Source organism: Schistocerca cancellata, chromosome 6 (assembly GCF_023864275.1).
Source record: "Schistocerca cancellata isolate TAMUIC-IGC-003103 chromosome 6, iqSchCanc2.1, whole genome shotgun sequence".
Lineage (NCBI taxonomy): Eukaryota > Metazoa > Arthropoda > Insecta > Orthoptera > Acrididae > Schistocerca > Schistocerca cancellata.
Genome location: NC_064631.1, coordinates 4,436,201 through 4,459,457, shown reverse-complemented (window position 1 = coordinate 4,459,457; position 23,257 = coordinate 4,436,201). Strand labels below are relative to the sequence as shown.

At 55.0% G+C, this 23,257-nt stretch overlaps 24 non-coding genes across 24 annotated transcripts; all 24 read left to right on the top strand.

The window, feature by feature from the left end:
• Positions 1-528: 528 nt before the first annotated feature.
• Positions 529-647, top strand: LOC126088687 (5S ribosomal RNA). Its single transcript, XR_007520045.1, has one exon. It is a non-coding gene; the product is annotated as a 5S ribosomal RNA (ribosomal RNA).
• An 854-nt stretch (positions 648-1,501) lies between these two features.
• On the top strand, positions 1,502-1,619 carry LOC126089440 (5S ribosomal RNA). The gene has a single exon (XR_007520765.1). It is a non-coding gene; the product is annotated as a 5S ribosomal RNA (ribosomal RNA).
• Positions 1,620-2,470: 851 nt separating this feature from the next.
• LOC126089439 (5S ribosomal RNA) lies at positions 2,471-2,588 on the top strand. Its single transcript, XR_007520764.1, has one exon. It is a non-coding gene; the product is annotated as a 5S ribosomal RNA (ribosomal RNA).
• An 851-nt stretch (positions 2,589-3,439) lies between these two features.
• LOC126089141 (5S ribosomal RNA) lies at positions 3,440-3,558 on the top strand. The gene has a single exon (XR_007520480.1). It is a non-coding gene; the product is annotated as a 5S ribosomal RNA (ribosomal RNA).
• Positions 3,559-4,409: 851 nt separating this feature from the next.
• Positions 4,410-4,528, top strand: LOC126088684 (5S ribosomal RNA). The gene has a single exon (XR_007520043.1). It is a non-coding gene; the product is annotated as a 5S ribosomal RNA (ribosomal RNA).
• Positions 4,529-5,374: 846 nt separating this feature from the next.
• Positions 5,375-5,493, top strand: LOC126088683 (5S ribosomal RNA). The gene has a single exon (XR_007520042.1). It is a non-coding gene; the product is annotated as a 5S ribosomal RNA (ribosomal RNA).
• An 845-nt stretch (positions 5,494-6,338) lies between these two features.
• LOC126089438 (5S ribosomal RNA) lies at positions 6,339-6,456 on the top strand. The gene has a single exon (XR_007520763.1). It is a non-coding gene; the product is annotated as a 5S ribosomal RNA (ribosomal RNA).
• An 851-nt stretch (positions 6,457-7,307) lies between these two features.
• LOC126089140 (5S ribosomal RNA) lies at positions 7,308-7,426 on the top strand. The gene has a single exon (XR_007520479.1). It is a non-coding gene; the product is annotated as a 5S ribosomal RNA (ribosomal RNA).
• An 852-nt stretch (positions 7,427-8,278) lies between these two features.
• Positions 8,279-8,397, top strand: LOC126088682 (5S ribosomal RNA). The gene has a single exon (XR_007520041.1). It is a non-coding gene; the product is annotated as a 5S ribosomal RNA (ribosomal RNA).
• Positions 8,398-9,243: 846 nt separating this feature from the next.
• On the top strand, positions 9,244-9,362 carry LOC126088681 (5S ribosomal RNA). The gene has a single exon (XR_007520040.1). It is a non-coding gene; the product is annotated as a 5S ribosomal RNA (ribosomal RNA).
• Positions 9,363-10,207: 845 nt separating this feature from the next.
• On the top strand, positions 10,208-10,325 carry LOC126089437 (5S ribosomal RNA). The gene has a single exon (XR_007520762.1). It is a non-coding gene; the product is annotated as a 5S ribosomal RNA (ribosomal RNA).
• Positions 10,326-11,176: 851 nt separating this feature from the next.
• On the top strand, positions 11,177-11,295 carry LOC126088680 (5S ribosomal RNA). Its single transcript, XR_007520039.1, has one exon. It is a non-coding gene; the product is annotated as a 5S ribosomal RNA (ribosomal RNA).
• Positions 11,296-12,140: 845 nt separating this feature from the next.
• Positions 12,141-12,258, top strand: LOC126089434 (5S ribosomal RNA). The gene has a single exon (XR_007520760.1). It is a non-coding gene; the product is annotated as a 5S ribosomal RNA (ribosomal RNA).
• Positions 12,259-13,111: 853 nt separating this feature from the next.
• On the top strand, positions 13,112-13,230 carry LOC126088678 (5S ribosomal RNA). The gene has a single exon (XR_007520037.1). It is a non-coding gene; the product is annotated as a 5S ribosomal RNA (ribosomal RNA).
• Positions 13,231-14,081: 851 nt separating this feature from the next.
• LOC126088677 (5S ribosomal RNA) lies at positions 14,082-14,200 on the top strand. The gene has a single exon (XR_007520036.1). It is a non-coding gene; the product is annotated as a 5S ribosomal RNA (ribosomal RNA).
• Positions 14,201-15,046: 846 nt separating this feature from the next.
• On the top strand, positions 15,047-15,165 carry LOC126088676 (5S ribosomal RNA). The gene has a single exon (XR_007520035.1). It is a non-coding gene; the product is annotated as a 5S ribosomal RNA (ribosomal RNA).
• Positions 15,166-16,016: 851 nt separating this feature from the next.
• LOC126088675 (5S ribosomal RNA) lies at positions 16,017-16,135 on the top strand. Its single transcript, XR_007520034.1, has one exon. It is a non-coding gene; the product is annotated as a 5S ribosomal RNA (ribosomal RNA).
• Positions 16,136-16,981: 846 nt separating this feature from the next.
• Positions 16,982-17,100, top strand: LOC126088674 (5S ribosomal RNA). The gene has a single exon (XR_007520033.1). It is a non-coding gene; the product is annotated as a 5S ribosomal RNA (ribosomal RNA).
• An 855-nt stretch (positions 17,101-17,955) lies between these two features.
• Positions 17,956-18,074, top strand: LOC126089011 (5S ribosomal RNA). The gene has a single exon (XR_007520356.1). It is a non-coding gene; the product is annotated as a 5S ribosomal RNA (ribosomal RNA).
• Positions 18,075-18,925: 851 nt separating this feature from the next.
• On the top strand, positions 18,926-19,044 carry LOC126088672 (5S ribosomal RNA). Its single transcript, XR_007520031.1, has one exon. It is a non-coding gene; the product is annotated as a 5S ribosomal RNA (ribosomal RNA).
• Positions 19,045-19,899: 855 nt separating this feature from the next.
• On the top strand, positions 19,900-20,018 carry LOC126088671 (5S ribosomal RNA). The gene has a single exon (XR_007520030.1). It is a non-coding gene; the product is annotated as a 5S ribosomal RNA (ribosomal RNA).
• Positions 20,019-20,866: 848 nt separating this feature from the next.
• On the top strand, positions 20,867-20,985 carry LOC126088670 (5S ribosomal RNA). Its single transcript, XR_007520029.1, has one exon. It is a non-coding gene; the product is annotated as a 5S ribosomal RNA (ribosomal RNA).
• An 855-nt stretch (positions 20,986-21,840) lies between these two features.
• LOC126088669 (5S ribosomal RNA) lies at positions 21,841-21,959 on the top strand. Its single transcript, XR_007520028.1, has one exon. It is a non-coding gene; the product is annotated as a 5S ribosomal RNA (ribosomal RNA).
• An 846-nt stretch (positions 21,960-22,805) lies between these two features.
• LOC126088668 (5S ribosomal RNA) lies at positions 22,806-22,924 on the top strand. Its single transcript, XR_007520027.1, has one exon. It is a non-coding gene; the product is annotated as a 5S ribosomal RNA (ribosomal RNA).
• Positions 22,925-23,257: the final 333 nt, after the last annotated feature.

Sequence of the window (23,257 nt, the reverse complement as noted above, 5' to 3'; positions counted from 1 at the left end):
TTGTCGTGCTTGCGCTGTCATATGGACCACGACCCGAGCGGCAGCGAGCGGCAGTCGAGCAAAGTCGGGACAAGTCGGGACGGGGACAGGGACAGGGATAGGAATGGTGCGAATGCACTGCAAACTACGCAGACACCTGGTGTGAGGCGAGGCGAGGCGAGGCGAGGCGAGGCGAGGAAGCCCACATCGCTACCAGTGGGCCCTCCAGCACGACACTGCCACACCCCGCACAGGCCCTCCGCTGAACACCAGGGACAAGATGCGTCCTCCGCTAGTGTCGAAGGCTGCACGCGCCCAGCGAATGACAGGGGGTGCAACGAGCAGCAGTGCGTCTCACACACGCGGCGGTGCGCCCGCCAATTCGGCCGTCACTCTGCTGGGACGCCGGGCGCGCCTCCCCGCGCCGTCCTCGAGGAACTGGCGGTTGCGGAAGGAAGCGCTTTCGTCAAATGCGGCCGAAAACTAACATTTTGTGTGTTGGGAGAAAAGCCGAACGAGAATTCTGCCGTGCTCCTACATTAGATGAGCGCCAACGGCCATACCATGATGAATACACCGGTTCTCGTCCGATCACCGAAGTTAAGCATCATCGGGCCCGGCTAGTACTTGGATGGGTGACCGCCTGGGAAACCCGGGTGCTGTTGGCTCCCTTCCTGTTTTTTTTTTTTTGTTATGTCGCCATCCCAAATTTCAAACTACCTTTCTGTTGTGACAAAGATGCTTCCTTAAGCCTTTTAAACTACTGTAATGGTACGAAAATGCAGTAATTAACTCAGTTTGAGGGAGAATGTGCTAACCAAGTTTGCCAAAAAGACTTTGAAAACGACAAAACAGTACGAATCGGCAGGTGATTTCTGAAATACGTCACCGCCTATTGTTGTGTAGGAGTGTAGAGTTCCAAATTTGATTTGTAACCACGAATTTATTCCTTAGTCGTCTCGTCTCGTCTCGTCTCGTCTCGTCCCGCAGACGTTTGTCGTGCTTGCGCTGTCATATGGACCACGACCCGAGCGGCAGCGAGCGGCAGTCGAGCAAAGTCGGGACAAGTCGGGACGGGGACAGGGACAGGGACAGGAATGGTGCGAATGCACTGCAAACTACGCAGACACCTGGTGTGAGGCGAGGCGAGGCGAGGCGAGGCGAGGCGAGGAAGCCCACATCGCTACCAGTGGGCCCTCCAGCACGACACTGCCACACCCCGCACAGGCCTTCCGCTGAACACCAGGGACAAGATGCGTCCTCCGCTTGTGTCAAAGGCTGCACGCGCCCAGCGAATGACAGGGGGTGCAACGAGCAGCAGTGCGTCTCACACACGCGGCGGTGCGCCCGCCAATTCGGCCGTCACTCTGCTGGGACGCCGGGCGCGCCTTCCCGCGCCGTCCTCGAGGAACTGGCGGTTGCGGAAGGAAGCGCTTTCGTCAAATGCGGCCGAAAACTAACATTTTGTGTGTTGGGAGAAAAGCCGAACGAGAATTCTGCCGTGCTCCTACATTAGATGAGCGCCAACGGCCATACCATGATGAATACACCGGTTCTCGTCCGATCACCGAAGTTAAGCATCAACGGGCCCGTCTAGTACTTGATGGGTGACCGCCTGGGAAACCCGGGTGCTGTTGGCTCCCTTACTGTTTTTTTTTTGTTATGTCGCCAGCCCAATTTTCAAACTACCTTTCTGTTGTGACAAAGATGCTTCCTTAAGCCTTTTAAACTACTGTAATGGTACGAAAATGCAGTAATTAACTCAGTTTGAGGGAGAATGTGCTAACCAAGTTTGCCAAAAAGACTTTGAAAACGACAAAACAGTACGAATCGGCAGGTGATTTCTGAAATACGTCACCGCCTATTGTTGTGTAGGAGTGTAGAGTTCCAAATTTGATTTGTAACCACGAATTTATTCCTTAGTCGTCTCGTCTCGTCTCGTCTCGTCTCGTCCCGCAGACGTTTGTCGTGCTTGCGCTGTCATATGGACCACGACCCGAGCGGCAGCGAGCGGCAGTCGAGCAAAGTCGGGACAAGTCGGGACGGGGACAGGGACAGGGACAGGAATGGTGCGAATGCACTGCAAACTACGCAGACACCTGGTGTGAGGCGAGGCGAGGCGAGGCGAGGCGAGGCGAGGAAGCCCACATCGCTACCAGTGGGCCCTCCAGCACGACACTGCCACACCCCGCACAGGCCTTCCGCTGAACACCAGGGACAAGATGCGTCCTCCGCTTGTGTCAAAGGCTGCACGCGCCCAGCGAATGACAGGGGGTGCAACGAGCAGCAGTGCGTCTCACACACGCGGCGGTGCGCCCGCCAATTCGGCCGTCACTCTGCTGGGACGCCGGGCGCGCCTTCCCGCGCCGTCCTCGAGGAACTGGCGGTTGCGGAAGGAAGCGCTTTCGTCAAATGCGGCCGAAAACTAACATTTTGTGTGTTGGGAGAAAAGCCGAACGAGAATTCTGCCGTGCTCCTACATTAGATGAGCGCCAACGGCCATACCATGATGAATACACCGGTTCTCGTCCGATCACCGAAGTTAAGCATCAACGGGCCCGTCTAGTACTTGATGGGTGACCGCCTGGGAAACCCGGGTGCTGTTGGCTCCCTTACTGTTTTTTTTTTGTTATGTCGCCAGCCCAATTTTCAAACTACCTTTCTGTTGTGACAAAGATGCTTCCTTAAGCCTTTTAAACTACTGTAATGGTACGAAAATGCAGTAATTAACTCAGTTTGAGGGAGAATGTGCTAACCAAGTTTGCCAAAAAGACTTTGAAAACGACAAAACAGTACGAATCGGCAGGTGATTTCTGAAATACGTCACCGCCTATTGTTGTGTAGGAGTGTAGAGTTCCAAATTTGATTTGTAACCACGAATTTATTCCTTAGTCGTCTCGTCTCGTCTCGTCTCGTCTCGTCCCGCAGACGTTTGTCGTGCTTGCGCTGTCATATGGACCACGACCCGAGCGGCAGCGAGCGGCAGTCGAGCAAAGTCGGGACAAGTCGGGACGGGGACAGGGACAGGGATAGGAATGGTGCGAATGCACTGCAAACTACGCAGACACCTGGTGTGAGGCGAGGCGAGGCGAGGCGAGGCGAGGCGAGGAAGCCCACATCGCTACCAGTGGGCCCTCCAGCACGACACTGCCACACCCCGCACAGGCCCTCCGCTGAACACCAGGGACAAGATGCGTCCTCCGCTAGTGTCGAAGGCTGCACGCGCCCAGCGAATGACAGGGGGTGCAACGAGCAGCAGTGCGTCTCACACACGCGGCGGTGCGCCCGCCAATTCGGCCGTCACTCTGCTGGGACGCCGGGCGCGCCTCCCCGCGCCGTCCTCGAGGAACTGGCGGTTGCGGAAGGAAGCGCTTTCGTCAAATGCGGCCGAAAACTAACATTTTGTGTGTTGGGAGAAAAGCCGAACGCGAATTCTGCCGTGCTCCTACATTAGATGAGCGCCAACGGCCATACCATGATGAATACACCGGTTCTCGTCCGATCACCGAAGTTAAGCATCATCGGGCCCGGCTAGTACTTGGATGGGTGACCGGCTGGGAAACCCGGGTGCTGTTGGCTCCCTTACTGTTTTTTTTTTGTTATGTCGCCAGCCCAATTTTCAAACTACCTTTCTGTTGTGACAAAGATGCTTCCTTAAGCCTTTTAAACTACTGTAATGGAACGAAAATGCAGTAATTAACTCAGTTTGAGGGAGAATGTGCTAACCAAGTTTGCCAAGAAGACTTTGAAAACGACAAAACAGTACGAATCGGCAGGTGATTTCTGAAATACGTCACCGCCTATTGTTGTGTAGGAGTGTAGAGTTCCAAATTTGATTTGTAACCACGAATTTATTCCTTAGTCGTCTCGTCTCGTCTCGTCTCGTCTCGTCCCGCAGACGTTTGTCGTGCTTGCGCTGTCATATGGACCACGACCCGAGCGGCAGCGAGCGGCAGTCGAGCAAAGTCGGGACAAGTCGGGACGGGGACAGGGACAGGGATAGGAATGGTGCGAATGCACTGCAAACTACGCAGACACCTGGTGTGAGGCGAGGCGAGGCGAGGCGAGGCGAGGCGAGGAAGCCCACATCGCTACCAGTGGGCCCTCCAGCACGACACTGCCACACCCCGCACAGGCCCTCCGCTGAACACCAGGGACAAGATGCGTCCTCCGCTAGTGTCGAAGGCTGCACGCGCCCAGCGAATGACAGGGGGTGCAACGAGCAGCAGTGCGTCTCACACACGCGGCGGTGCGCCCGCCAATTCGGCCGTCACTCTGCTGGGACGCCGGGCGCGCCTCCCCGCGCCGTCCTCGAGGAACTGGCGGTTGCGGAAGGAAGCGCTTTCGTCAAATGCGGCCGAAAACTAACATTTTGTGTGTTGGGAGAAAAGCCGAACGCGAATTCTGCCGTGCTCCTACATTAGATGAGCGCCAACGGCCATACCATGATGAATACACCGGTTCTCGTCCGATCACCGAAGTTAAGCATCATCGGGCCCGGCTAGTACTTGGATGGGTGACCGCCTGGGAAACCCGGGTGCTGTTGGCTCCCTTACTGTTTTTTTTTTGTTATGTCGCCAGCCCAATTTTCAAACTACCTTTCTGTTGTGACAAAGATGCTTCCTTAAGCCTTTTAAACTACTGTAATGGAACGAAAATGCAGTAATTAACTCAGTTTGAGGGAGAATGTGCTAACCAAGTTTGCCAAGAAGACTTTGAAAACGACAAAACACTACGAATCGGCAGGTGATTTCTGAAATACGTCACCGCCTATTGTTGTGTAGGTGTGTTGAGTTCCAAATTTCATTTGTAACCACGAACTTATTCCTTAGTCGTCTCGTCTCGTCTCGTCTCGTCCCGCAGACGTTTGTCGTGCTTGCGCTGTCATATGGACCACGACCCGAGCGGCAGCGAGCGGCAGTCGAGCAAAGTCGGGACAAGTCGGGACGGGGACAGGGACAGGGATAGGAATGGTGCGAATGCACTGCAAACTACGCAGACACCTGGTGTGAGGCGAGGCGAGGCGAGGCGAGGCGAGGCGAGGAAGCCCACATCGCTACCAGTGGGCCCTCCAGCACGACACTGCCACACCCCGCACAGGCCCTCCGCTGAACACCAGGGACAAGATGCGTCCTCCGCTAGTGTCGAAGGCTGCACGCGCCCAGCGAATGACAGGGGGTGCAACGAGCAGCAGTGCGCCTCACACACGCGGCGGTGCGCCCGCCAATTCGGCCGTCACTCTGCTGGGACGCCGGGCGCGCCTCCCCGCGCCGTCCTCGAGGAACTGGCGGTTGCGGAAGGAAGCGCTTTCGTCAAATGCGGCCGAAAACTAACATTTTGTGTGTTGGGAGAAAAGCCGAACGCGAATTCTGCCGTGCTCCTACATTAGATGAGCGCCAACGGCCATACCATGATGAATACACCGGTTCTCGTCCGATCACCGAAGTTAAGCATCATCGGGCCCGGCTAGTACTTGGATGGGTGACCGCCTGGGAAACCCGGGTGCTGTTGGCTCCCTTCCTGTTTTTTTTTTTTTTGTTATGTCGCCATCCCAAATTTCAAACTACCTTTCTGTTGTGACAAAGATGCTTCCTTAAGCCTTTTAAACTACTGTAATGGTACGAAAATGCAGTAATTAACTCAGTTTGAGGGAGAATGTGCTAACCAAGTTTGCCAAGAAGACTTTGAAAACGACAAAACAGTACGAATCGGCAGGTGATTTCTGAAATACGTCACCGCCTATTGTTGTGTAGGAGTGTAGAGTTCCAAATTTGATTTGTAACCACGAATTTATTCCTTAGTCGTCTCGTCTCGTCTCGTCTCGTCTCGTCCCGCAGACGTTTGTCGTGCTTGCGCTGTCATATGGACCACGACCCGAGCGGCAGCGAGCGGCAGTCGAGCAAAGTCGGGACAAGTCGGGACGGGGACAGGGACAGGGACAGGAATGGTGCGAATGCACTGCAAACTACGCAGACACCTGGTGTGAGGCGAGGCGAGGCGAGGCGAGGAAGCCCACATCGCTACCAGTGGGCCCTCCAGCACGACACTGCCACACCCCGCACAGGCCTTCCGCTGAACACCAGGGACAAGATGCGTCCTCCGCTTGTGTCAAAGGCTGCACGCGCCCAGCGAATGACAGGGGGTGCAACGAGCAGCAGTGCGTCTCACACACGCGGCGGTGCGCCCGCCAATTCGGCCGTCACTCTGCTGGGACGCCGGGCGCGCCTTCCCGCGCCGTCCTCGAGGAACTGGCGGTTGCGGAAGGAAGCGCTTTCGTCAAATGCGGCCGAAAACTAACATTTTGTGTGTTGGGAGAAAAGCCGAACGAGAATTCTGCCGTGCTCCTACATTAGATGAGCGCCAACGGCCATACCATGATGAATACACCGGTTCTCGTCCGATCACCGAAGTTAAGCATCAACGGGCCCGTCTAGTACTTGATGGGTGACCGCCTGGGAAACCCGGGTGCTGTTGGCTCCCTTACTGTTTTTTTTTTGTTATGTCGCCAGCCCAATTTTCAAACTACCTTTCTGTTGTGACAAAGATGCTTCCTTAAGCCTTTTAAACTACTGTAATGGTACGAAAATGCAGTAATTAACTCAGTTTGAGGGAGAATGTGCTAACCAAGTTTGCCAAAAAGACTTTGAAAACGACAAAACAGTACGAATCGGCAGGTGATTTCTGAAATACGTCACCGCCTATTGTTGTGTAGGAGTGTAGAGTTCCAAATTTGATTTGTAACCACGAATTTATTCCTTAGTCGTCTCGTCTCGTCTCGTCTCGTCTCGTCCCGCAGACGTTTGTCGTGCTTGCGCTGTCATATGGACCACGACCCGAGCGGCAGCGAGCGGCAGTCGAGCAAAGTCGGGACAAGTCGGGACGGGGACAGGGACAGGGATAGGAATGGTGCGAATGCACTGCAAACTACGCAGACACCTGGTGTGAGGCGAGGCGAGGCGAGGCGAGGCGAGGCGAGGAAGCCCACATCGCTACCAGTGGGCCCTCCAGCACGACACTGCCACACCCCGCACAGGCCCTCCGCTGAACACCAGGGACAAGATGCGTCCTCCGCTAGTGTCGAAGGCTGCACGCGCCCAGCGAATGACAGGGGGTGCAACGAGCAGCAGTGCGTCTCACACACGCGGCGGTGCGCCCGCCAATTCGGCCGTCACTCTGCTGGGACGCCGGGCGCGCCTCCCCGCGCCGTCCTCGAGGAACTGGCGGTTGCGGAAGGAAGCGCTTTCGTCAAATGCGGCCGAAAACTAACATTTTGTGTGTTGGGAGAAAAGCCGAACGCGAATTCTGCCGTGCTCCTACATTAGATGAGCGCCAACGGCCATACCATGATGAATACACCGGTTCTCGTCCGATCACCGAAGTTAAGCATCATCGGGCCCGGCTAGTACTTGGATGGGTGACCGGCTGGGAAACCCGGGTGCTGTTGGCTCCCTTACTGTTTTTTTTTTTGTTATGTCGCCAGCCCAATTTTCAAACTACCTTTCTGTTGTGACAAAGATGCTTCCTTAAGCCTTTTAAACTACTGTAATGGAACGAAAATGCAGTAATTAACTCAGTTTGAGGGAGAATGTGCTAACCAAGTTTGCCAAGAAGACTTTGAAAACGACAAAACAGTACGAATCGGCAGGTGATTTCTGAAATACGTCACCGCCTATTGTTGTGTAGGAGTGTAGAGTTCCAAATTTGATTTGTAACCACGAATTTATTCCTTAGTCGTCTCGTCTCGTCTCGTCTCGTCTCGTCCCGCAGACGTTTGTCGTGCTTGCGCTGTCATATGGACCACGACCCGAGCGGCAGCGAGCGGCAGTCGAGCAAAGTCGGGACAAGTCGGGACGGGGACAGGGACAGGGATAGGAATGGTGCGAATGCACTGCAAACTACGCAGACACCTGGTGTGAGGCGAGGCGAGGCGAGGCGAGGCGAGGCGAGGAAGCCCACATCGCTACCAGTGGGCCCTCCAGCACGACACTGCCACACCCCGCACAGGCCCTCCGCTGAACACCAGGGACAAGATGCGTCCTCCGCTAGTGTCGAAGGCTGCACGCGCCCAGCGAATGACAGGGGGTGCAACGAGCAGCAGTGCGTCTCACACACGCGGCGGTGCGCCCGCCAATTCGGCCGTCACTCTGCTGGGACGCCGGGCGCGCCTCCCCGCGCCGTCCTCGAGGAACTGGCGGTTGCGGAAGGAAGCGCTTTCGTCAAATGCGGCCGAAAACTAACATTTTGTGTGTTGGGAGAAAAGCCGAACGCGAATTCTGCCGTGCTCCTACATTAGATGAGCGCCAACGGCCATACCATGATGAATACACCGGTTCTCGTCCGATCACCGAAGTTAAGCATCATCGGGCCCGGCTAGTACTTGGATGGGTGACCGCCTGGGAAACCCGGGTGCTGTTGGCTCCCTTACTGTTTTTTTTTTGTTATGTCGCCAGCCCAATTTTCAAACTACCTTTCTGTTGTGACAAAGATGCTTCCTTAAGCCTTTTAAACTACTGTAATGGAACGAAAATGCAGTAATTAACTCAGTTTGAGGGAGAATGTGCTAACCAAGTTTGCCAAGAAGACTTTGAAAACGACAAAACACTACGAATCGGCAGGTGATTTCTGAAATACGTCACCGCCTATTGTTGTGTAGGTGTGTTGAGTTCCAAATTTCATTTGTAACCACGAACTTATTCCTTAGTCGTCTCGTCTCGTCTCGTCTCGTCCCGCAGACGTTTGTCGTGCTTGCGCTGTCATATGGACCACGACCCGAGCGGCAGCGAGCGGCAGTCGAGCAAAGTCGGGACAAGTCGGGACGGGGACAGGGACAGGGATAGGAATGGTGCGAATGCACTGCAAACTACGCAGACACCTGGTGTGAGGCGAGGCGAGGCGAGGCGAGGCGAGGCGAGGAAGCCCACATCGCTACCAGTGGGCCCTCCAGCACGACACTGCCACACCCCGCACAGGCCCTCCGCTGAACACCAGGGACAAGATGCGTCCTCCGCTAGTGTCGAAGGCTGCACGCGCCCAGCGAATGACAGGGGGTGCAACGAGCAGCAGTGCGCCTCACACACGCGGCGGTGCGCCCGCCAATTCGGCCGTCACTCTGCTGGGACGCCGGGCGCGCCTCCCCGCGCCGTCCTCGAGGAACTGGCGGTTGCGGAAGGAAGCGCTTTCGTCAAATGCGGCCGAAAACTAACATTTTGTGTGTTGGGAGAAAAGCCGAACGCGAATTCTGCCGTGCTCCTACATTAGATGAGCGCCAACGGCCATACCATGATGAATACACCGGTTCTCGTCCGATCACCGAAGTTAAGCATCATCGGGCCCGGCTAGTACTTGGATGGGTGACCGCCTGGGAAACCCGGGTGCTGTTGGCTCCCTTACTGTTTTTTTTTTTTTTGTTATGTCGCCATCCCAAATTTCAAACTACCTTTCTGTTGTGACAAAGATGCTTCCTTAAGCCTTTTAAACTACTGTAATGGTACGAAAATGCAGTAATTAACTCAGTTTGAGGGAGAATGTGCTAACCAAGTTTGCCAAGAAGACTTTGAAAACGACAAAACAGTACGAATCGGCAGGTGATTTCTGAAATACGTCACCGCCTATTGTTGTGTAGGAGTGTAGAGTTCCAAATTTGATTTGTAACCACGAATTTATTCCTTAGTCGTCTCGTCTCGTCTCGTCTCGTCTCGTCCCGCAGACGTTTGTCGTGCTTGCGCTGTCATATGGACCACGACCCGAGCGGCAGCGAGCGGCAGTCGAGCAAAGTCGGGACAAGTCGGGACGGGGACAGGGACAGGGACAGGAATGGTGCGAATGCACTGCAAACTACGCAGACACCTGGTGTGAGGCGAGGCGAGGCGAGGCGAGGAAGCCCACATCGCTACCAGTGGGCCCTCCAGCACGACACTGCCACACCCCGCACAGGCCTTCCGCTGAACACCAGGGACAAGATGCGTCCTCCGCTTGTGTCAAAGGCTGCACGCGCCCAGCGAATGACAGGGGGTGCAACGAGCAGCAGTGCGTCTCACACACGCGGCGGTGCGCCCGCCAATTCGGCCGTCACTCTGCTGGGACGCCGGGCGCGCCTTCCCGCGCCGTCCTCGAGGAACTGGCGGTTGCGGAAGGAAGCGCTTTCGTCAAATGCGGCCGAAAACTAACATTTTGTGTGTTGGGAGAAAAGCCGAACGAGAATTCTGCCGTGCTCCTACATTAGATGAGCGCCAACGGCCATACCATGATGAATACACCGGTTCTCGTCCGATCACCGAAGTTAAGCATCAACGGGCCCGTCTAGTACTTGATGGGTGACCGCCTGGGAAACCCGGGTGCTGTTGGCTCCCTTACTGTTTTTTTTTTGTTATGTCGCCAGCCCAATTTTCAAACTACCTTTCTGTTGTGACAAAGATGCTTCCTTAAGCCTTTTAAACTACTGTAATGGTACGAAAATGCAGTAATTAACTCAGTTTGAGGGAGAATGTGCTAACCAAGTTTGCCAAAAAGACTTTGAAAACGACAAAACAGTACGAATCGGCAGGTGATTTCTGAAATACGTCACCGCCTATTGTTGTGTAGGAGTGTAGAGTTCCAAATTTGATTTGTAACCACGAATTTATTCCTTAGTCGTCTCGTCTCGTCTCGTCTCGTCTCGTCCCGCAGACGTTTGTCGTGCTTGCGCTGTCATATGGACCAAGACCCGAGCGGCAGCGAGCGGCAGTCGAGCAAAGTCGGGACAAGTCGGGACGGGGACAGGGACAGGGATAGGAATGGTGCGAATGCACTGCAAACTACGCAGACACCTGGTGTGAGGCGAGGCGAGGCGAGGCGAGGCGAGGCGAGGAAGCCCACATCGCTACCAGTGGGCCCTCCAGCACGACACTGCCACACCCCGCACAGGCCCTCCGCTGAACACCAGGGACAAGATGCGTCCTCCGCTAGTGTCGAAGGCTGCACGCGCCCAGCGAATGACAGGGGGTGCAACGAGCAGCAGTGCGTCTCACACACGCGGCGGTGCGCCCGCCAATTCGGCCGTCACTCTGCTGGGACGCCGGGCGCGCCTCCCCGCGCCGTCCTCGAGGAACTGGCGGTTGCGGAAGGAAGCGCTTTCGTCAAATGCGGCCGAAAACTAACATTTTGTGTGTTGGGAGAAAAGCCGAACGCGAATTCTGCCGTGCTCCTACATTAGATGAGCGCCAACGGCCATACCATGATGAATACACCGGTTCTCGTCCGATCACCGAAGTTAAGCATCATCGGGCCCGGCTAGTACTTGGATGGGTGACCGCCTGGGAAACCCGGGTGCTGTTGGCTCCCTTCCTGTTTTTTTTTTTTTTGTTATGTCGCCATCCCAAATTTCAAACTACCTTTCTGTTGTGACAAAGATGCTTCCTTAAGCCTTTTAAACTACTGTAATGGTACGAAAATGCAGTAATTAACTCAGTTTGAGGGAGAATGTGCTAACCAAGTTTGCCAAAAAGACTTTGAAAACGACAAAACAGTACGAATCGGCAGGTGATTTCTGAAATACGTCACCGCCTATTGTTGTGTAGGAGTGTAGAGTTCCAAATTTGATTTGTAACCACGAATTTATTCCTTAGTCGTCTCGTCTCGTCTCGTCTCGTCTCGTCCCGCAGACGTTTGTCGTGCTTGCGCTGTCATATGGACCACGACCCGAGCGGCAGCGAGCGGCAGTCGAGCAAAGTCGGGACAAGTCGGGACGGGGACAGGGACAGGGACAGGAATGGTGCGAATGCACTGCAAACTACGCAGACACCTGGTGTGAGGCGAGGCGAGGCGAGGCGAGGAAGCCCACATCGCTACCAGTGGGCCCTCCAGCACGACACTGCCACACCCCGCACAGGCCTTCCGCTGAACACCAGGGACAAGATGCGTCCTCCGCTTGTGTCAAAGGCTGCACGCGCCCAGCGAATGACAGGGGGTGCAACGAGCAGCAGTGCGTCTCACACACGCGGCGGTGCGCCCGCCAATTCGGCCGTCACTCTGCTGGGACGCCGGGCGCGCCTTCCCGCGCCGTCCTCGAGGAACTGGCGGTTGCGGAAGGAAGCGCTTTCGTCAAATGCGGCCGAAAACTAACATTTTGTGTGTTGGGAGAAAAGCCGAACGAGAATTCTGCCGTGCTCCTACATTAGATGAGCGCCAACGGCCATACCATGATGAATACACCGGTTCTCGTCCGATCACCGAAGTTAAGCATCAACGGGCCCGTCTAGTACTTGATGGGTGACCGCCTGGGAAACCCGGGTGCTGTTGGCTCCCTTACTGTTTTTTTTTTTTGTTATGTCGCCAGCCCAATTTTCAAACTACCTTTCTGTTGTGACAAAGATGCTTCCTTAAGCCTTTTAAACTACTGTAATGGTACGAAAATGCAGTAATTAACTCAGTTTGAGGGAGAATGTGCTAACCAAGTTTGCCAAAAAGACTTTGAAAACGACAAAACAGTACGAATCGGCAGGTGATTTCTGAAATACGTCACCGCCTATTGTTGTGTAGGAGTGTAGAGTTCCAAATTTGATTTGTAACCACGAATTTATTCCTTAGTCGTCTCGTCTCGTCTCGTCTCGTCTCGTCCCGCAGACGTTTGTCGTGCTTGCGCTGTCATATGGACCACGACCCGAGCGGCAGCGAGCGGCAGTCGAGCAAAGTCGGGACAAGTCGGGACGGGGACAGGGACAGGGATAGGAATGGTGCGAATGCACTGCAAACTACGCAGACACCTGGTGTGAGGCGAGGCGAGGCGAGGCGAGGCGAGGCGAGGAAGCCCACATCGCTACCAGTGGGCCCTCCAGCACGACACTGCCACACCCCGCACAGGCCCTCCGCTGAACACCAGGGACAAGATGCGTCCTCCGCTAGTGTCGAAGGCTGCACGCGCCCAGCGAATGACAGGGGGTGCAACGAGCAGCAGTGCGTCTCACACACGCGGCGGTGCGCCCGCCAATTCGGCCGTCACTCTGCTGGGACGCCGGGCGCGCCTCCCCGCGCCGTCCTCGAGGAACTGGCGGTTGCGGAAGGAAGCGCTTTCGTCAAATGCGGCCGAAAACTAACATTTTGTGTGTTGGGAGAAAAGCCGAACGCGAATTCTGCCGTGCTCCTACATTAGATGAGCGCCAACGGCCATACCATGATGAATACACCGGTTCTCGTCCGATCACCGAAGTTAAGCATCATCGGGCCCGGCTAGTACTTGGATGGGTGACCGCCTGGGAAACCCGGGTGCTGTTGGCTCCCTTACTGTTTTTTTTTTGTTATGTCGCCAGCCCAATTTTCAAACTACCTTTCTGTTGTGACAAAGATGCTTCCTTAAGCCTTTTAAACTACTGTAATGGAACGAAAATGCAGTAATTAACTCAGTTTGAGGGAGAATGTGCTAACCAAGTTTGCCAAGAAGACTTTGAAAACGACAAAACAGTACGAATCGGCAGGTGATTTCTGAAATACGTCACCGCCTATTGTTGTGTAGGAGTGTAGAGTTCCAAATTTGATTTGTAACCACGAATTTATTCCTTAGTCGTCTCGTCTCGTCTCGTCTCGTCTCGTCCCGCAGACGTTTGTCGTGCTTGCGCTGTCATATGGACCACGACCCGAGCGGCAGCGAGCGGCAGTCGAGCAAAGTCGGGACAAGTCGGGACGGGGACAGGGACAGGGATAGGAATGGTGCGAATGCACTGCAAACTACGCAGACACCTGGTGTGAGGCGAGGCGAGGCGAGGCGAGGCGAGGCGAGGAAGCCCACATCGCTACCAGTGGGCCCTCCAGCACGACACTGCCACACCCCGCACAGGCCCTCCGCTGAACACCAGGGACAAGATGCGTCCTCCGCTAGTGTCGAAGGCTGCACGCGCCCAGCGAATGACAGGGGGTGCAACGAGCAGCAGTGCGTCTCACACACGCGGCGGTGCGCCCGCCAATTCGGCCGTCACTCTGCTGGGACGCCGGGCGCGCCTCCCCGCGCCGTCCTCGAGGAACTGGCGGTTGCGGAAGGAAGCGCTTTCGTCAAATGCGGCCGAAAACTAACATTTTGTGTGTTGGGAGAAAAGCCGAACGCGAATTCTGCCGTGCTCCTACATTAGATGAGCGCCAACGGCCATACCATGATGAATACACCGGTTCTCGTCCGATCACCGAAGTTAAGCATCATCGGGCCCGGCTAGTACTTGGATGGGTGACCGCCTGGGAAACCCGGGTGCTGTTGGCTCCCTTACTGTTTTTTTTTTGTTATGTCGCCAGCCCAATTTTCAAACTACCTTTCTGTTGTGACAAAGATGCTTCCTTAAGCCTTTTAAACTACTGTAATGGAACGAAAATGCAGTAATTAACTCAGTTTGAGGGAGAATGTGCTAACCAAGTTTGCCAAGAAGACTTTGAAAACGACAAAACACTACGAATCGGCAGGTGATTTCTGAAATACGTCACCGCCTATTGTTGTGTAGGTGTGTTGAGTTCCAAATTTGATTTGTAACCACGAACTTATTCCTTAGTCGTCTCGTCTCGTCTCGTCTCGTCCCGCAGACGTTTGTCGTGCTTGCGCTGTCATATGGACCACGACCCGAGCGGCAGCGAGCGGCAGTCGAGCAAAGTCGGGACAAGTCGGGACGGGGACAGGGACAGGGATAGGAATGGTGCGAATGCACTGCAAACTACGCAGACACCTGGTGTGAGGCGAGGCGAGGCGAGGCGAGGCGAGGCGAGGAAGCCCACATCGCTACCAGTGGGCCCTCCAGCACGACACTGCCACACCCCGCACAGGCCCTCCGCTGAACACCAGGGACAAGATGCGTCCTCCGCTAGTGTCGAAGGCTGCACGCGCCCAGCGAATGACAGGGGGTGCAACGAGCAGCAGTGCGTCTCACACACGCGGCGGTGCGCCCGCCAATTCGGCCGTCACTCTGCTGGGACGCCGGGCGCGCCTCCCCGCGCCGTCCTCGAGGAACTGGCGGTTGCGGAAGGAAGCGCTTTCGTCAAATGCGGCCGAAAACTAACATTTTGTGTGTTGGGAGAAAAGCCGAACGCGAATTCTGCCGTGCTCCTACATTAGATGAGCGCCAACGGCCATACCATGATGAATACACCGGTTCTCGTCCGATCACCGAAGTTAAGCATCATCGGGCCCGGCTAGTACTTGGATGGGTGACCGCCTGGGAAACCCGGGTGCTGTTGGCTCCCTTACTGTTTTTTTTTTGTTATGTCGCCAGCCCAATTTTCAAACTACCTTTCTGTTGTGACAAAGATGCTTCCTTAAGCCTTTTAAACTACTGTAATGGAACGAAAATGCAGTAATTAACTCAGTTTGAGGGAGAATGTGCTAACCAAGTTTGCCAAGAAGACTTTGAAAACGACAAAACAGTACGAATCGGCAGGTGATTTCTGAAATACGTCACCGCCTATTGTTGTGTAGGAGTGTAGAGTTCCAAATTTGATTTGTAACCACGAATTTATTCCTTAGTCGTCTCGTCTCGTCTCGTCTCGTCTCGTCCCGCAGACGTTTGTCGTGCTTGCGCTGTCATATGGACCACGACCCGAGCGGCAGCGAGCGGCAGTCGAGCAAAGTCGGGACAAGTCGGGACGGGGACAGGGACAGGGATAGGAATGGTGCGAATGCACTGCAAACTACGCAGACACCTGGTGTGAGGCGAGGCGAGGCGAGGCGAGGCGAGGCGAGGAAGCCCACATCGCTACCAGTGGGCCCTCCAGCACGACACTGCCACACCCCGCACAGGCCCTCCGCTGAACACCAGGGACAAGATGCGTCCTCCGCTAGTGTCGAAGGCTGCACGCGCCCAGCGAATGACAGGGGGTGCAACGAGCAGCAGTGCGTCTCACACACGCGGCGGTGCGCCCGCCAATTCGGCCGTCACTCTGCTGGGACGCCGGGCGCGCCTCCCCGCGCCGTCCTCGAGGAACTGGCGGTTGCGGAAGGAAGCGCTTTCGTCAAATGCGGCCGAAAACTAACATTTTGTGTGTTGGGAGAAAAGCCGAACGCGAATTCTGCCGTGCTCCTACATTAGATGAGCGCCAACGGCCATACCATGATGAATACACCGGTTCTCGTCCGATCACCGAAGTTAAGCATCATCGGGCCCGGCTAGTACTTGGATGGGTGACCGCCTGGGAAACCCGGGTGCTGTTGGCTCCCTTACTGTTTTTTTTTTGTTATGTCGCCAGCCCAATTTTCAAACTACCTTTCTGTTGTGACAAAGATGCTTCCTTAAGCCTTTTAAACTACTGTAATGGAACGAAAATGCAGTAATTAACTCAGTTTGAGGGAGAATGTGCTAACCAAGTTTGCCAAGAAGACTTTGAAAACGACAAAACACTACGAATCGGCAGGTGATTTCTGAAATACGTCACCGCCTATTGTTGTGTAGGTGTGTTGAGTTCCAAATTTGATTTGTAACCACGAACTTATTCCTTAGTCGTCTCGTCTCGTCTCGTCTCGTCCCGCAGACGTTTGTCGTGCTTGCGCTGTCATATGGACCACGACCCGAGCGGCAGCGAGCGGCAGTCGAGCAAAGTCGGGACAAGTCGGGACGGGGACAGGGACAGGGATAGGAATGGTGCGAATGCACTGCAAACTACGCAGACACCTGGTGTGAGGCGAGGCGAGGCGAGGCGAGGCGAGGCGAGGAAGCCCACATCGCTACCAGTGGGCCCTCCAGCACGACACTGCCACACCCCGCACAGGCCCTCCGCTGAACACCAGGGACAAGATGCGTCCTCCGCTAGTGTCGAAGGCTGCACGCGCCCAGCGAATGACAGGGGGTGCAACGAGCAGCAGTGCGTCTCACACACGCGGCGGTGCGCCCGCCAATTCGGCCGTCACTCTGCTGGGACGCCGGGCGCGCCTCCCCGCGCCGTCCTCGAGGAACTGGCGGTTGCGGAAGGAAGCGCTTTCGTCAAATGCGGCCGAAAACTAACATTTTGTGTGTTGGGAGAAAAGCCGAACGCGAATTCTGCCGTGCTCCTACATTAGATGAGCGCCAACGGCCATACCATGATGAATACACCGGTTCTCGTCCGATCACCGAAGTTAAGCATCATCGGGCCCGGCTAGTACTTGGATGGGTGACCGCCTGGGAAACCCGGGTGCTGTTGGCTCCCTTCCTGTTTTTTTTTTTTTTGTTATGTCGCCATCCCAAATTTCAAACTACCTTTCTGTTGTGACAAAGATGCTTCCTTAAGCCTTTTAAACTACTGTAATGGTACGAAAATGCAGTAATTAACTCAGTTTGAGGGAGAATGTGCTAACCAAGTTTGCCAAAAAGACTTTGAAAACGACAAAACAGTACGAATCGGCAGGTGATTTCTGAAATACGTCACCGCCTATTGTTGTGTAGGAGTGTAGAGTTCCAAATTTGATTTGTAACCACGAATTTATTCCTTAGTCGTCTCGTCTCGTCTCGTCTCGTCTCGTCCCGCAGACGTTTGTCGTGCTTGCGCTGTCATATGGACCACGACCCGAGCGGCAGCGAGCGGCAGTCGAGCAAAGTCGGGACAAGTCGGGACGGGGACAGGGACAGGGACAGGAATGGTGCGAATGCACTGCAAACTACGCAGACACCTGGTGTGAGGCGAGGCGAGGCGAGGCGAGGCGAGGCGAGGAAGCCCACATCGCTACCAGTGGGCCCTCCAGCACGACACTGCCACACCCCGCACAGGCCTTCCGCTGAACACCAGGGACAAGATGCGTCCTCCGCTTGTCTCAAAGGCTGCACGCGCCCAGCGAATGACAGGGGGTGCAACGAGCAGCAGTGCGTCTCACACACGCGGCGGTGCGCCCGCCAATTCGGCCGTCACTCTGCTGGGACGCCGGGCGCGCCTTCCCGCGCCGTCCTCGAGGAACTGGCGGTTGCGGAAGGAAGCGCTTTCGTCAAATGCGGCCGAAAACTAACATTTTGTGTGTTGGGAGAAAAGCCGAACGAGAATTCTGCCGTGCTCCTACATTAGATGAGCGCCAACGGCCATACCATGATGAATACACCGGTTCTCGTCCGATCACCGAAGTTAAGCATCAACGGGCCCGGCTAGTACTTGGATGGGTGACCGCCTGGGAAACCCGGGTGCTGTTGGCTCCCTTACTGTTTTTTTTTTGTTATGTCGCCAGCCCAATTTTCAAACTACCTTTCTGTTGTGACAAAGATGCTTCCTTAAGCCTTTTAAACTACTGTAATGGAACGAAAATGCAGTAATTAACTCAGTTTGAGGGAGAATGTGCTAACCAAGTTTGCCAAGAAGACTTTGAAAACGACAAAACAGTACGAATCGGCAGGTGATTTCTGAAATACGTCACCGCCTATTGTTGTGTAGGAGTGTAGAGTTCCAAATTTGATTTGTAACCACGAATTTATTCCTTAGTCGTCTCGTCTCGTCTCGTCTCGTCTCGTCCCGCAGACGTTTGTCATGCTTGCGCTGTCATATGGACCACGACCCGAGCGGCAGCGAGCGGCAGTCGAGCAAAGTCGGGACAAGTCGGGACGGGGACAGGGACAGGGATAGGAATGGTGCGAATGCACTGCAAACTACGCAGACACCTGGTGTGAGGCGAGGCGAGGCGAGGCGAGGCGAGGCGAGGAAGCCCACATCGCTACCAGTGGGCCCTCCAGCACGACACTGCCACACCCCGCACAGGCCCTCCGCTGAACACCAGGGACAAGATGCGTCCTCCGCTAGTGTCGAAGGCTGCACGCGCCCAGCGAATGACAGGGGGTGCAACGAGCAGCAGTGCGTCTCACACACGCGGCGGTGCGCCCGCCAATTCGGCCGTCACTCTGCTGGGACGCCGGGCGCGCCTCCCCGCGCCGTCCTCGAGGAACTGGCGGTTGCGGAAGGAAGCGCTTTCGTCAAATGCGGCCGAAAACTAACATTTTGTGTGTTGGGAGAAAAGCCGAACGCGAATTCTGCCGTGCTCCTACATTAGATGAGCGCCAACGGCCATACCATGATGAATACACCGGTTCTCGTCCGATCACCGAAGTTAAGCATCATCGGGCCCGGCTAGTACTTGGATGGGTGACCGCCTGGGAAACCCGGGTGCTGTTGGCTCCCTTCCTGTTTTTTTTTTTTTTGTTATGTCGCCATCCCAAATTTCAAACTACCTTTCTGTTGTGACAAAGATGCTTCCTTAAGCCTTTTAAACTACTGTAATGGTACGAAAATGCAGTAATTAACTCAGTTTGAGGGAGAATGTGCTAACCAAGTTTGCCAAAAAGACTTTGAAAACGACAAAACAGTACGAATCGGCAGGTGATTTCTGAAATACGTCACCGCCTATTGTTGTGTAGGAGTGTAGAGTTCCAAATTTGATTTGTAACCACGAATTTATTCCTTAGTCGTCTCGTCTCGTCTCGTCTCGTCTCGTCCCGCAGACGTTTGTCGTGCTTGCGCTGTCATATGGACCACGACCCGAGCGGCAGCGAGCGGCAGTCGAGCAAAGTCGGGACAAGTCGGGACGGGGACAGGGACAGGGATAGGAATGGTGCGAATGCACTGCAAACTACGCAGACACCTGGTGTGAGGCGAGGCGAGGCGAGGCGAGGCGAGGCGAGGAAGCCCACATCGCTACCAGTGGGCCCTCCAGCACGACACTGCCACACCCCGCACAGGCCCTCCGCTGAACACCAGGGACAAGATGCGTCCTCCGCTAGTGTCGAAGGCTGCACGCGCCCAGCGAATGACAGGGGGTGCAACGAGCAGCAGTGCGTCTCACACACGCGGCGGTGCGCCCGCCAATTCGGCCGTCACTCTGCTGGGACGCCGGGCGCGCCTCCCCGCGCCGTCCTCGAGGAACTGGCGGTTGCGGAAGGAAGCGCTTTCGTCAAATGCGGCCGAAAACTAACATTTTGTGTGTTGGGAGAAAAGCCGAACGAGAATTCTGCCGTGCTCCTACATTAGATGAGCGCCAACGGCCATACCATGATGAATACACCGGTTCTCGTCCGATCACCGAAGTTAAGCATCATCGGGCCCGGCTAGTACTTGGATGGGTGACCGCCTGGGAAACCCGGGTGCTGTTGGCTCCCTTACTGTTTTTTTTTTTTGTTATGTCGCCAGCCCAATTTTCAAACTACCTTTCTGTTGTGACAAAGATGCTTCCTTAAGCCTTTTAAACTACTGTAATGGAACGAAAATGCAGTAATTAACTCAGTTTGAGGGAGAATGTACTAACCAAGTTTGCCAAGAAGACTTTGAAAACGACAAAACACTACGAATCGGCAGGTGATTTCTGAAATACGTCACCGCCTATTGTTGTGTAGGTGTGTTGAGTTCCAAATTTGATTTGTAACCACGAACTTATTCCTTAGTCGTCTCGTCTCGTCTCGTCTCGTCCCGCAGACGTTTGTCGTGCTTGCGCTGTCATATGGACCACGACCCGAGCGGCAGCGAGCGGCAGTCGAGCAAAGTCGGGACAAGTCGGGACGGGGACAGGGACAGGGATAGGAATGGTGCAAATGCACTGCAAACTACGCAGACACCTGGTGTGAGGCGAGGCGAGGCGAGGCGAGGCGAGGCGAGGAAGCCCACATCGCTACCAGTGGGCCCTCCAGCACGACACTGCCACACCCCGCACAGGCCCTCCGCTGAACACCAGGGACAAGATGCGTCCTCCGCTAGTGTCGAAGGCTGCACGCGCCCAGCGAATGACAGGGGGTGCAACGAGCAGCAGTGCGTCTCACACACGCGGCGGTGCGCCCGCCAATTCGGCCGTCACTCTGCTGGGACGCCGGGCGCGCCTCCCCGCGCCGTCCTCGAGGAACTGGCGGTTGCGGAAGGAAGCGCTTTCGTCAAATGCGGCCGAAAACTAACATTTTGTGTGTTGGGAGAAAAGCCGAACGCGAATTCTGCCGTGCTCCTACATTAGATGAGCGCCAACGGCCATACCATGATGAATACACCGGTTCTCGTCCGATCACCGAAGTTAAGCATCATCGGGCCCGGCTAGTACTTGGATGGGTGACCGCCTGGGAAACCCGGGTGCTGTTGGCTCCCTTCCTGTTTTTTTTTTTTTTGTTATGTCGCCATCCCAAATTTCAAACTACCTTTCTGTTGTGACAAAGATGCTTCCTTAAGCCTTTTAAACTACTGTAATGGTACGAAAATGCAGTAATTAACTCAGTTTGAGGGAGAATGTGCTAACCAAGTTTGCCAAAAAGACTTTGAAAACGACAAAACAGTACGAATCGGCAGGTGATTTCTGAAATACGTCACCGCCTATTGTTGTGTAGGAGTGTAGAGTTCCAAATTTGATTTGTAACCACGAATTTATTCCTTAGTCGTCTCGTCTCGTCTCGTCTCGTCTCGTCCCGCAGACGTTTGTCGTGCTTGCGCTGTCATATGGACCACGACCCGAGCGGCAGCGAGCGGCAGTCGAGCAAAGTCGGGACAAGTCGGGACGGGGACAGGGACAGGGATAGGAATGGTGCGAATGCACTGCAAACTACGCAGACACCTGGTGTGAGGCGAGGCGAGGCGAGGCGAGGCGAGGCGAGGAAGCCCACATCGCTACCAGTGGGCCCTCCAGCACGACACTGCCACACCCCGCACAGGCCCTCCGCTGAACACCAGGGACAAGATGCGTCCTCCGCTAGTGTCGAAGGCTGCACGCGCCCAGCGAATGACAGGGGGTGCAACGAGCAGCAGTGCGTCTCACACACGCGGCGGTGCGCCCGCCAATTCGGCCGTCACTCTGCTGGGACGCCGGGCGCGCCTCCCCGCGCCGTCCTCGAGGAACTGGCGGTTGCGGAAGGAAGCGCTTTCGTCAAATGCGGCCGAAAACTAACATTTTGTGTGTTGGGAGAAAAGCCGAACGCGAATTCTGCCGTGCTCCTACATTAGATGAGCGCCAACGGCCATACCATGATGAATACACCGGTTCTCGTCCGATCACCGAAGTTAAGCATCATCGGGCCCGGCTAGTACTTGGATGGGTGACCGCCTGGGAAACCCGGGTGCTGTTGGCTCCCTTACTGTTTTTTTTTTGTTATGTCGCCAGCCCAATTTTCAAACTACCTTTCTGTTGTGACAAAGATGCTTCCTTAAGCCTTTTAAACTACTGTAATGGAACGAAAATGCAGTAATTAACTCAGTTTGAGGGAGAATGTGCTAACCAAGTTTGCCAAGAAGACTTTGAAAACGACAAAACACTACGAATCGGCAGGTGATTTCTGAAATACGTCACCGCCTATTGTTGTGTAGGTGTGTTGAGTTCCAAATTTGATTTGTAACCACGAACTTATTCCTTAGTCGTCTCGTCTCGTCTCGTCTCGTCCCGCAGACGTTTGTCGTGCTTGCGCTGTCATATGGACCACGACCCGAGCGGCAGCGAGCGGCAGTCGAGCAAAGTCGGGACAAGTCGGGACGGGGACAGGGACAGGGATAGGAATGGTGCGAATGCACTGCAAACTACGCAGACACCTGGTGTGAGGCGAGGCGAGGCGAGGCGAGGCGAGGCGAGGAAGCCCACATCGCTACCAGTGGGCCCTCCAGCACGACACTGCCACACCCCGCACAGGCCCTCCGCTGAACACCAGGGACAAGATGCGTCCTCCGCTAGTGTCGAAGGCTGCACGCGCCCAGCGAATGACAGGGGGTGCAACGAGCAGCAGTGCGTCTCACACACGCGGCGGTGCGCCCGCCAATTCGGCCGTCACTCTGCTGGGACGCCGGGCGCGCCTCCCCGCGCCGTCCTCGAGGAACTGGCGGTTGCGGAAGGAAGCGCTTTCGTCAAATGCGGCCGAAAACTAACATTTTGTGTGTTGGGAGAAAAGCCGAACGCGAATTCTGCCGTGCTCCTACATTAGATGAGCGCCAACGGCCATACCATGATGAATACACCGGTTCTCGTCCGATCACCGAAGTTAAGCATCATCGGGCCCGGCTAGTACTTGGATGGGTGACCGCCTGGGAAACCCGGGTGCTGTTGGCTCCCTTCCTGTTTTTTTTTTTTTTTGTTATGTCGCCATCCCAAATTTCAAACTACCTTTCTGTTGTGACAAAGATGCTTCCTTAAGCCTTTTAAACTACTGTAATGGTACGAAAATGCAGTAATTAACTCAGTTTGAGGGAGAATGTGCTAACCAAGTTTGCCAAGAAGACTTTGAAAACGACAAAACACTACGAATCGGCAGGTGATTTCTGAAATACGTCACCGCCTATTGTTGTGTAGGTGTGTTGAGTTCCAAATTTGATTAGTAACCACGAACTTATTCCTTAGTCGTCTCGTCTCGTCTCGTCTCGTCCCGCAGACGTTTGTCGTGCT